The sequence below is a fragment of the Dama dama genome, chromosome 9 (genome assembly GCF_033118175.1).
Source record: "Dama dama isolate Ldn47 chromosome 9, ASM3311817v1, whole genome shotgun sequence".
Taxonomy (NCBI): Eukaryota; Metazoa; Chordata; class Mammalia; order Artiodactyla; family Cervidae; genus Dama; species Dama dama.
In genome coordinates, this window is record NC_083689.1 from 71539353 (window position 1) to 71552143 (window position 12791).

A 12791-nucleotide genomic window follows, 5' to 3' on the forward strand; every position below is an offset into this window, starting at 1 on the left:
GTCTGTGTATTTTTAGTTAATTAATTAATTTTTGGCCCTGCCACTTGATTTGTGAGATCTTAGTTCCCCGACCAAGGATTGAACCTGGGCCCTTAGCAGTGCAAGAATGGAGCATAAGCACTGGACCACCAGGGAATTCCCAACATTTACACAAGTCTGAGCCCAGAAGGATGACTTATTGAGGAGAATTTCAGACTTGGGGAGGGCCAATGAGGCAATTGTTTGGCTGCATATAACCAACATTGTACATGGAGGGTTAGATGCACTTTTTAAGATAGTTGAGTGAGCGAGAATGAAGTGTAAACTGAAAAAAAAAAAAAACAACACATGACATTAGAGAATCTATATTTGATGCTTGTATGAGCCACCACACAGGTTACAAATGTGGTCACATCTCCTTGACTACCTTGTTCGTTATTGTATCCCTAGTGTTTTTTTTAAAAACCATTTTATTGAGGTGTTATTGTTATACAAAAAGCTGTACATATTTAATGTATACAACTTGATGAGCTTGGAGATAAATATACATCTGTGAAACCATTACTACAATCAATGCCATAAACATCTTCATCATTTCCAAGCATTTCCTCCCACCCTCTTTATTTATTTATTTATTTATTATTATCTTTTTATAAATCTATAGTTTTATTAAGACAAAAAAGTGACAGCGTTGATATGAAATTTACATTTAAACAAAATTTTTCACAGAAACCTAACACATGCCTAAAAATTACAATGGAGTTCTAGATGCAGGTCTAGACGATGTCAAGAACTGATGTAGTGCATGATCCAAGACAGCATTTTGGATTTTAGTTAATTCTTAGGATTAAAAAATTTGTTTTGTTTTAAAGTGAACCACTGTCTCAGTATGAAAATTAAATCTTCTCTTGAGAAGATTTAATTTTTGAAATGATTCAACTCTTGAACTTGTGCTGTCAGTGACTAAACCCTGCCACCAATGGTTTCAAAGTTCAAAAAAACAGAGTTTCCAAGAGTTTTCTACCCTTTGAGCACTGGTCCTTGTCTTTCCCTATTTGCCTACCTCCTATACCACTCTCTGCCCTTCCCTAAATACTTCAGCCAGTGGCTTGGGTGGAGAAACTGATATTTACAACTTCATAATTGGAAAAGAAAGGGTCTTGTCAACTTCAAGAATTAGCTCCTATGCAAAAAAAAAAAAAAATTAGCTCCTCTAAAACAGAATGGTCCTCCTGTATACATTCAAGAAGACTTTTCCTTCTCAACCAGTTTCCATCCCCAAATGGCAACTTTGTTAACTTCATAACTGGCTTAGTCCTTTGTTGGGACAAGCATTAATCTCAGGCAGGGAATACCTTGGCTTCTAAGTTTCAGACATTCACAGCTTTTAAATAGTCTCTCACAGTCCTCATTTAGGTGGCCAATGACACTTTTTGAAAAGATACAATATTCTGGACACAGAACCTGATCATCATTAGCTGCTTTTTCCTTTGTTGCACAGTTTCTTCAAATTTTAACAAAAATGATCCTAACTCCCATCTCCCTTCCTTCCCACCCTATCCCACCCACGCTACACAACACACCAGTAATAGCCAAAAGCTACACACATTCTATGCTGTAAAAAATGCAGAGTTAACCCTCTTGGGAAAAAGGCTGTGGGTTGTGGAGATGCTCTTTGAAGATCTACAGTGTCTCTTGCTCTTCCACATCCCACTCTACAAGTTTTGTCCATCATAGAAGACCCTTTGCTTTTCTTAGTGAAGTTAAGAATGGGTTGCATTGAAACACTGATTCTTCTTCCCCTCCACCGAGATGGGTATGCAAACTATACAGCATGGAATGACTTTAAAGCACTTAGGCTGCTGTAGGGTACAGAAACTATACCGGCTCTTCAAAGCACATCTTCTCAAGCCACCTTTATGATGTCAAGACAAGTAGAACTCCTTCTCTCCCCACTTGAAACCCACAGTCAGATGTGACAGGCGCTGGTATTCAAGAGAGTTAATTCTTGTTATCTTTTTTTGTCATTATCCTCTGAGGGTAATGCCACGTCAGCATTTCCTCATAGAAGGATATGACAACCTGTGGGCCCTTGACATTGGCTTCCTTGGCAGGGACCAGGTCAGCCTCATCCGAGTTTTTGCATTTCATCAGGAACATGAGTTCTCCACTGGAGTCTGTAGCTCCAATAATCCGCTCAGGTTCCAAACCCCAGGCAAAGCCTTGTGGCTTTTCTGATTCTTTTCTTCTTTGGTTTGCTCTCCTCCCCCATGTTGTCTGAATCAGAATCAGCTTTGCACTTGCCTCCACCTGATTTATCTGTCTCGGGTGCTGTTTTCTGTGACTGCAGAAACTCAGCAGTGAGGTCAGGGCAGTCAGGTTATCTCCCGACTCCCATGTGTCGTCCTCATCTGAGACCCCCTTTCACTTTAGGAGATACTCCACTTGGCCGTTTACTACTTGCCTGTCTAGAACTTTTTCCACCACATATTCCTCTTCCTCTAGCACCTCCTCTACTTTCTTTCTTCTTGTTTTGTTTTTTCCTCACAGTGCCTGCCCGCTTTCTGGTATAAAGGGTGATGGCTGCTCAGAGCAGCACCCACAAACCCAAGAGGATATCAGCATGGCGCTACTGGCCGGGGGAGTGGTGACTGTGATGGAGCACTTAGAAGAGCGACCCTTTCTGCGCAACACATTGTCCCTAACGGTAGGCACTATGGTGTACAGTCGGTCTCTAGGACTTACTCATCTTGCCCAACTGAAACTTCGTACCCTTGACCAATACTTCGCTGATTCTCCCCCCTCCCCTAAGTTTTGAATGGTTCCCGGCATACAGTAAGTCCTCAATAATTATTTGTAAAATAAATGGATGGATGCATAGGTGGATGAATTTTTTTTTCAAATATTGCTGAAACTCTTCCTCATATGCAGGGGCCCTAAATATCTTTCTCTCGAGGCTTCCATAATTTGAAAATGTCTACCAATTCCAGAAATTTTTCTTATTCTCAAAAGACAGATGGAGCAGCCAGGCTTCTTTTAACACCAGGGGGCCATCCCTACATTGTTCCAGCTCTTTCTTTCCTGCTGCCTGAATGTGTCACTGGAAAACCTGTGTTCTGCACAATCCTAAGAGACTGGTTCACCTGAGAGGACCCTAGGGGTTCCCTAGGGAGGACACCCCACTCCTTCAGGACCAGGGTGAGTGCATGTGCGTGTGCATGTGCAGAACTGAACCTCTCCATAGGTTCATTAGCATAACCACAAATGCAAAAACAAAAACAAAAAATTCATTCAACCCTATTAAAGTCAATATGACGATATTAATTCTTAAATCCTCTTTAGAAAAAATTATTCCAAGCCATCACCTACTCAATGGATAGGAGTTTGAGTAAACTCCGGGAGTTGGTGATGGACAGGGAGGCCTGGCATGCTACAGTCCATGAGGTCACAAAGAGTCGGATAAGACTGAGCAACTGAACTGAACTGAGCTGAGCTGATTCCAAGCCTAGCCCATGCTGCAAATCAAAATCTAATTTTTCCTTTTATGCCTATAATCTGAGGTTGGTTTAAAACAATCAAGTCTTTGGGGATGAAATTAGATGATTTCTTTCTCCTGAAGGGTAGGGGCACTTAGGAGAAAAGTCTTCAGGAGCACCTTCAAATTTTTGCCTTGGGAAGGACCAGTGAAAAAGCCCTAAAGAGCAAAAGTATGTGGTGCTTCTCAGCCTATAAAAATAATGTTCCTTTGGGGAAAACAAAACAAAAAAATCCCACCACCAGTTCTGTCTCAATGATGCTAATATGCTTTGGGGGAATCATATTTCTTTTAAGAGGAGCTTCATTTACTCTGGATCTTCCTCAACCAAGCTGATTGTCTTGAGCTTTACTCTTAAGCGTTAAGTTTCCTTTCATTTTCTAAATACAGTGAATTAACTTATTGCAGAGATTAATTTAACACTAGTGATAAAACTTGGATTGGTTGCTTGCTTTTTCTAAGAAGAATCCCCATAACGTTTTAAAGAATAAGATATAAAGACTTTTGCTCAGTGCTTGGCTCATAGAAAGCATTCAATAAGTATTAACTACTGCTATTATTATTGTTATTGCTGCTACAACTAGTATTGTTATTAGTGGCCTGGCATCCAGTCCTAGTGGTAGGTATTTATTATGAGAAAGAAGTGGAGTTTAGTGACATACAACACATGTAAAGTGCTTAATATAGTCTGACACAAAGCAAGCATTTAGTTAGTTTAAACAAATTTAGAAAATGTGAATGTATTAGGGTAGATTTGGCTGCTAAAATACAGACTAAAATTTAATGGCTTAAAGAAACATAAATTTATTTTTCATTCATGTTACAGTACCAGTTGAGTGTTCCAAGTGTTAAAGAAAAGTTTTCAGACAATTTAGCTGTGAGCATGTATCAAAATTTTATTACAATTAGGCACAGAAGGGAAATGGACCTTAGAAAGGCCACTTCCCAAATTTACTATTGGTAGGGACATTTGATAGGAAGAGAGTTCAGTTAGATAATCATTGTTAGACTAGACACAGAAAGAAAAGAAAGTCTGGTTAAAGGTCACTAGACCCTTGATTGACAGCTGGCAACTGAATGTGTGGGTAATTGGGCATGTGGGTAATTGGTTTCTGAGAACAAACCTTAATCCCATTAAAGTTCACAGAAAATTGCTTAAGCATTTTATCAGGAATGTTAACTTCTCAGAAAGAGGTTATGAGCAAAATGGTTTTGCCTTTCAGACCAGGTTTGGAACAGTTTCTCTTATGGGTGGGACCATGGCCCACTTTGCCCTCACTCGTCATTCAGGTACTCTGGTTGATGGTAGCTCTGCCATTTTCAGTATATGGCTTTAATGCTATTCTGGTCATTGTCAATAGCCAGTGAGAAAGAGGAAAAGAACAGAGATTTCTTTCTAAGAAATCTTGCCTAAGGAAATGAGCCAGAGGTGGAAGCAGAATTTTTGCTCCCACATCATTGAGAGCTTAGTTACATGATCACCAAGCTCCCAGTAGGGTTGAGAAGTGCAGTCTGGACATCCAAATCCTGGCTGCAGAACTTTTACTAGGGGGTGAAATGGAGTTTGGGACAGTAGTGGTTTCTGTCACAATGAGGATGTGCTCAGCCTTTCTGCACCTACTGCCTCTGAAGCAGTAGTTGGCAAATTATGGCCTGCAGGCTAAATCCCACCCATAGCTGTTTGTATAAATAAAGTTATATTGGAAAGCCATGCTCATTCATTTATGCAATGTGTATGGCTGAATTCACACTACACTAAAGGGTTGAGTAATTGAGACAGAGACCCCATGCACCAAAGCTTAAAATATTTATTTTTTGGCTTTTTTAGAAAAAAAATTGCTGACCCTTATTCTAGAGAGGGTTCTGAATTCCCCATAAAAGTGGTCTTGATGGGTCAAAGGAAATGTGTGTTGAAAATTTTAGTAGATATTCCCCTTCTTACTTGCACTAACAGTGTATGGGATTGTCTGTTACACAGTCAACACAGTAATGTCAAAAGTTTCCATGTGGCCAATTTGATAAGTGAAAATGGTATTTTACTATAGTTTTCATTGTACTTACCTTATTAGTAGTAAGATTTAGTATAAGGGAGTCTATATAATAAAATATATACAGTATTTGGTCTTCGTCCCTCATTGTTGTTGTTCAGTTGCCAGTCATGTCTGACTCTTTGCAGCCCCAGGGACTGCAGTGCGTCAATCTTTCCTATCCCTCACCATCTCCCAGAGTTTGCCTAAGTTGATGTCCATAGAATTGGTAATGTCATCCAAACATCTCATCCTCTGTCACCCTCTTCTCCTTCTGCCTTCAGTCTTTCCCAGCATCAGAGTCTTTTCCAATGAGTCAGATGTTTGTATCAGGTGGCCAGGGTATTGGAGCTTCACCTTCAGCATCAGTACTTGCAAAGAGTATTCAGAGTTGATTTCCTTTAAGACTGACTGGTTTGATCTTGCTTTCCAAGGGACTCTCTCTCAAGAGTCTTCTCTAGAACCACAGTTTGAAAGCATCAATTCTTTGGTGCTCTGCCTTCTTTATTGTCCAGCTCTAACATCTGTACATGACTACTGGAAAGACCATAGCCTTGACTATACAGTCCTTTGTTGGCAAAGTGATGTCTTTGCTTTTTAACACACTGTCTAGCTTTGTCATAGCTTCCCTGCCAAGAAACAATCATCTTCTAATTTCATGGCTGCAGTTGCCACCTGCGGTGATTTTGGAGCCCAAGAAGAGGAAATCTGTCACTGCTTCCATCTTTTCCCCTCCTATTTGCCATGAAGTGATGGAGCCAGATGCCATGATCTTAGTTTTATTAATATTGAGCTTTAAGTTGGCTTTTTCACTTTCCTCCTTTACCCTTATCAAGAGGCTCTTTGGTTTCTCTTTACTACTGGCACAAAGCTTTTAAAACTGATAGAATTTCCAGAATGATAAGAAGTGTCTTTTGATATGCATAACAAAACCCTTTCAGCACACCTGAGTTTGTATTAATGAAGTGACTTTTGGAAAGTCCATAAGGAAGGGGCTGGTTGCCAGGGGAATCAACCAGAATTAGAGAACTGAAACTTTCAATCTCTTCCACCCTCCGCCTATGCCCTTGGAGAGGAGAGGGCCATGAGACTGAATCAATTAATCATGCCTACATAATGAAGCTTCAGTAAAATTAAAAGAATGGTGTCTGGAGAGCTTCTGGATTGGTGAACACGGGGAGGTGCTGGGTGGGATAGCATAGAAGCTTTACATCCCTTTTGCCATTTCTTGTCCTATGCATCTTCCATCTGGCTGTTCCTGAGTTAGATTTTTTTTTTTTAATAATAGACTGGTAATCTAGTAAGTAAATAATTTTGCTGAATTTTGTGAACTTTTCTAGTATAGAATTGAAGGATGGACTCTTGGAAACCTCTGATTTATAGGCAGTGGGTCAAGTGACATTAGTATCTGAAATGATGAAGTGGTGTCTGAAGTCCTGTAAGACTGAGCCCTTAACCTGTGGGATTTGACACTAACTCAGGACTTCCCTGGTTGCTCAGGAGGTAAAGAATCTGCCTACAATACAGGAGACCTGGGTTTGATCCATGGGTTGGGAAGATCCCCTGGAGAAGGGAAAGGCAACCTACTCCGGTATTCTTGCCTGGAGAATTACATGGACAGTGGAGCCTAGTGGGCTACAGTCCATGAGGCTGCAAAGAGTCGGACATGACTGAGTGACTAGCTCCTGTGCGTGCACACACACACACACACACACAAGGTATATAGTGTCAGAAATGAATCCATATTGTAAGATACTAAAATGGGGTGGAAGAATTGCTTTCCAAACTCAAATGTTTGGGAAAACCCACACATTTGATGTTAGAAGTGTGGGTATAGTAGTGTGAAAGTCATATAAGAGAGTCATATAGGAGTGTGTTTTTCTTTTAAACTAATCATGATTGTAACTAATCGTATTTTAAGAATATTTGCACTTCCTTTTCTGTGGACTATCTACTTGTCTTTTGCACATCCATTGGCAAATATTGGGTTGTTAATTTTGTATAATAATTTCTAGGGGCTTTTTATATGCTAGGGAACCAAGCCATTTATGATACAAATTGCAAAAATCAACCCCATTTAAGAATTTTTAGATTTTTAAAATTTAATTTAATTATTATTATTATTTTTGACTGCTCATGGGCTCTTCATTGCTGTGCATAGGCTTTCTCTAGTTGAGGTGTGCAGAGGGTACTCTCTAGTTGTGGTGTGAATGCTTCCAGTGCTAGTGGGTTCTCTTGTTATGGAGCAGAGGCATCTAGGACACATGGGCTTCAATAACTGTGGCTCACGGGCTCCAGAATGCAGGCTCAGTGGTTGTGGCACACAGGCTTAGTTGCTCTGCAGCATGTTGGATCTTAGTTTCCACCATGGATAGAATCCATCTCCTCTGCGTTGGCAGGTAGATTCTTAACCACTGGACCACCAGGCAAGTCTTGTCCCCATTTTTAAAAAACATTTTTATTTATTTTTAAATTTTTGGCTGTGCTGGATCTTCATTGCTTTGCATGGGCTTTCTCTAGAGGGGGCTACTCTTTATTGCCATGCACAGGTTTATCAATGTGGTGGCTTCTCCTGTGGTGGAGCACAAGTTCTAGGTGCATAGGCTTCAGTCGTTGTGGCATGTGGGCTCGTAGTTGCAGCTTCTGTGCTCTAGAGTGTGGGCTCAGCGGTTGTGGTGCGCAGGCGTAGTTGCACTGTGGCATGGAGAATCTTCCCAGACCAGGGACCAAACCTGTGTCCCCTGCATTGGCAGGCAGATTCTTATCCACTGCACCACCAGGGAAGCCTTCTACCCCATTTTTTAATGTATTCCTTTTACTTTGCTTACAGAAATTTTTGCTGTGCCAATTTTTAAATTTTTTATTTTAAAAATAGTCAAATTGATCGATCTTCTGTTTCATGACTCTGACTTATATATTATGCTTAGAAGGCTTTCCCATATCAAGATTGTACAAAAATTTCTTCTATTTTTTCCTAATAATTTTGTGGTTTTCAGTTTTTATATTTAGATGTTCACTGCATCTGTAATGTATTTTGTTTTAAGATTAGAGGAATGGATTCAATTTTTTTCTAACTGGCTATCCATTCTGTGAATACCATCTCTTTAATAATGCATCTTTATCATATATTAATTTCCTGTAAGTTTTTGGGTCTTACTGGAATATTTCATGTATATTTATGGGCTAGTATTATGTTGCTTTAATTAATGTACCTTTATATCACATTTTAATATCTGGGAGGGCTAATTTGCCCTCATTATTATTATTTTTTTAATATAGTCAAAATATTCAGTGGCTCTTATTGTGAAATGTCTAAATTTTAGTCTTTACTTAATTTCATATATAAGTGGTCTATTGCTGCTGCTGCTAAGTCACTTCCAACTTAGCAGTCGTGTCCGACTCTGTACGACCCCATGGACTGCGGCAGCCCACCAGGCTCCTCTGTCCCTGGGATTCTCCAAGCAAGAATACTGGAATGGGTTGCCATTTCCTTCTCCTCCAATGCATGCACGCATGCTAAGTCGCTTCAGTAGTATCCGACTCTGTGCGACCCTATGGACAGCAGCCCTCCAGGCTCCTCTGTCCACAAGATTCTCTAGGCAAGAATACTGGAGTGGGTTGCCATTTCTTTCTCCATCACTATTTTTTTTTAATGAGTTTTTTTTTTCTGGCTAGTTTTATTTATTTTTCTGTATAAAATAGTTAAAAAATACTGCTGATAATTTTTATTTGGATTGCATTAAGTTTATTACATTAACTTGGCAGAATTGTTATCTTTAGATGCTGATATTAGTTCTAAAGTATGGACCTAGTGTACCTGTCCATTTGAAGAACTTGTGTTGTTTTTAAATTACCTTTTTGGTTATTGAATGAGGTTTTCTGACTATGACTATGACATTTTTCTGAGACTGACCACCTTGTTCATTTCTTAAATTGGCTTAAGTTATTGTTTTTATTTCTGGTATACAACCTGTTCCACAAGTGCAGCAGATCTAGAAGTGAACCAGTTGTGTAATGATATTTACAGAGCAAACACATCTTACTGTAGGAAATGATAAATTTGTGAATTTTGCCTTGCCATTCTTAAGTGTTTGTGGTGATTCACAGAATAGGATAAGGAAACCATGACACAGAGGGATCACATTATCTGAAGAAAGGGTTGGTTTGGACTCTTAAATCTGGAAAACCTTTTTGGTAGCTTGAGCTTTTAAGAAGCATGCCCTGGTCTAGGATGTGTGAATCTCAGAGGAACAGGTAGTAGAGTGGAGAAGTGAGACTAGGAAGGGAGAAAGCCAGTATAGAGTGTTGTCACTGAGCAGCTTATCTCTGTGGGCTGCCATGGCTCAGTCATATTCTGGACCTCTGGGAAACGGTAGAACACACCTTAGGATTGTGCAACCTAAAAACCAGAGCATCTGGGGCATTTACCGACTCCAACTTGTCGTTGATTGAATGCTGCTTCTGGTGCCATCAGCTCCCAGGCACCTCTGGCTTGCCTTGAGTGTACGTCTATGACCGCCAAAGTCCCAGGCAGAGAGTCACAGATGCTGTGGATGGGAGTGGTCAGCCTTCACAGGAACAGTGAGGCAGAGACTCTGATAAAACCGTCTTAGAAAGACTTAAATTTCTGCATCCTTAGACACTAGCTGCCTTCTCCGTTGGGAGAAGATTAGAGCAGTTGATATTTGGGTTGTTTGTACCATCTACACTGCTTTCTTAGGAAATTTTGCCATCACCCTCTCCTCATTTGGCATGTTTTATACCTTGGAACTCACTCTTCATTCTCATTCCTACCACACTGATTGGACAAGGGCCAAAGTGAGCATTGTTATGGGCTTGCCAATAACCTATGACTTGTTATTGGAGTTTGTCCCAGATAAAACAAGCAGGGCAAATCCAATTCCTCTTTTGGGGATTTGGAGTTGAGAAACAAAAGAGTCAGTTTCCAGTTAGCAGTAAGAGCTAGAATTAAAATATTAATGTATGAAGAGAGAAACATGATAGGTATGTTCAAGCAGAAATCATGAACAAGCTAGTTTCTAGAGAGGGGAATATGGAGAAAGAAGAGAAAAAGAGAGAGAGGCGGATAGTGTCTGTTAAGAGGTCAATCCCCAAAGGTACCTTGTTTCTTGCTTTTCTGAGTCCTGGCTGTTCACATTCTCCTGCATTCCCATAATGCATTTCTTTATCCTCACAATAACTACCTTCACTCTTTTCTAGTGTTGTTATGAGCCAATTACCATTAATTGTCTTGACCAAAACCACTTTGGCAGAGAATTGGAGAATGATCCCCTAAAAGTGACTCCTATGCTCCATTTCTGTGGCTCCTTCTCCATCCACTGTATCTGGAGACAGCTAACCTGCTAGTCCTCTCCCTATGACTGTTGCCAGCTGCTGTGAAAGGCTCCAAGAAAATAAAATCTAGAGAAAATACTAGTCATTAGGTGGTATAGACTTGTCCTTCCCAGAATAGGCAATGAAAACATCATATAGCTTACTCTATTCAGAAGCTAAATTTTATCCTCTCAAGAGAAGAGGAAACCCGACTAATTCCTTTATAGCTGTAGCCGTCTGCTTTATAAATCGGTCCTGACAGCAAGGAGGTTAGAGGGAAAAAGTTTTAGCAAATTTCCTTCAATGAAATGGGATGAGATCATTTCGCATGTGTTTTTACTGACTTAAGCTTCTTTGAGGAACAGTTTCATGTACTATCCAGAGAAGAAGCTGAGATTGATCAAGTAAAAACAGGCAAAAACAAACCAGGAGGCCTAATTCAAGCCATTTGTACTAAACAAATATGACCCACAGTCAAGTAGCATTAAATACATTCCAACAACACACATAACAGATATTCACTGGACACCTATGTTCTGGCTTTGTGCTAGGGGCTTGCAGCATGGAAGTGAGTAAGACAGACATATTCCTGCACTTAAGAGTCTGACCTACTGTGTAGTTCCATGTACTGTATACATCAGTTCAGTTCAGCTGCTCAGTCGTGTCTGTCTTTTTGCAACCCCATGGACTGCAGCATGCCCGGCTTCCCTGTTCATCACCAACTCCCAGAGCTTGCTCAAACTCATGTCCATCGAGTTGGTAATGCTATCCAACCATCTCATCCTCTGTCATCCCCTTCTCCTCCTGCCTTCAATTTTGCCCAGCATCAGGGTCTTTTCTAATGAGTCAGTTCTTTACATCAGGTGGCCAAAGTATTGGAGCTTCAGCTTCAGCATCACAGTCCTTGCAATAAATATTCACGCCTGATTTCCTTTAGGATTAACTGGTTTGATCTCCTTGCAGTCCAAAGGACTCTCAAGAGTCTTCTCCAATGCCTTAGTTTAAAAAAGCATTGATTCTTCAGTGCTCAGCTTTCTTTATGGTCCAGCTGTCATATCCATACATGACTACTGGAAAAACCATAGCTTTGACTAGATGGACCTTTGTTGGCAAAGGAATGTCTCTGCTTTTAAATATACTGTCTAGGTTTGTTGTAGCTTTTTTCCCAAGGAGCAAGCATCTTTTAAATTTCATAGCTGCAGTCACCATCTTCAGTGATTTTGGAGCCCAAGAAAATAAAGCCTGTCACTGTTTCCATTGTTTCCCCATCTATTTGCCATGAAGTGATGGGACCATATGCCATGCTCTTAGTTTTTTGAATGTAGAGTTTTAAGCAAACTTTTTCACTCCCCTCTTTCACCTTCATCAACAGTCTCTTCAGTTCCTCTTTGCTTTCTGCTATAAGGGTGGTGTCATCTGCATATCTGAAGTTATTGATTTTTCTCTCAGAAATCTTGATTCCAGCTTGTGCTTCATCCACCCTGGCATTTGGCATGATGTACTCTGCATATAAGTTAAATAAGCAGGGTGACAATATACAGCCTTGACGTACTCCTTTCCTGATTTGGAACCAGTCCGTTGTTCCATGTCTGGTTCTAACCGTTTCTTCTTGACCTGCATGCAGATTTCTCAGGAGGCAGGTAAAGTGGTCTGGTATTCCCATCTCTTTAAGAATTTTTCATGGTTTATTGTGATCCACACAGTCAACCGCTTTTGGCATAGTCAATAAAGCAGAAATAGATGTTTTTCTGGAACTCTCTTGCTTTTTTGATAATCCAATGGATGTTGGTAATTTGATCTCTGGTTCCTCTGCCTTTTCTAAGTCCAGCTTGAACATCTAGAAGTTCTTGATTCATGTACTGTTGAAGCCTCACTTGAAGAATTTTGAGAATTACTTTGCTAGCATGTGAGATGAG

General features: G+C 40.2%; 1 pseudogene; it reads right to left on the minus strand.

Moving 5' to 3' along the window:
* Positions 1 to 1980: 1980 nt before the first annotated feature.
* Positions 1981 to 10709, minus strand: LOC133062908 (chromobox protein homolog 1-like; annotated as a pseudogene).
* Between the last annotated feature and the right edge of the window lie 2082 nt (positions 10710 to 12791).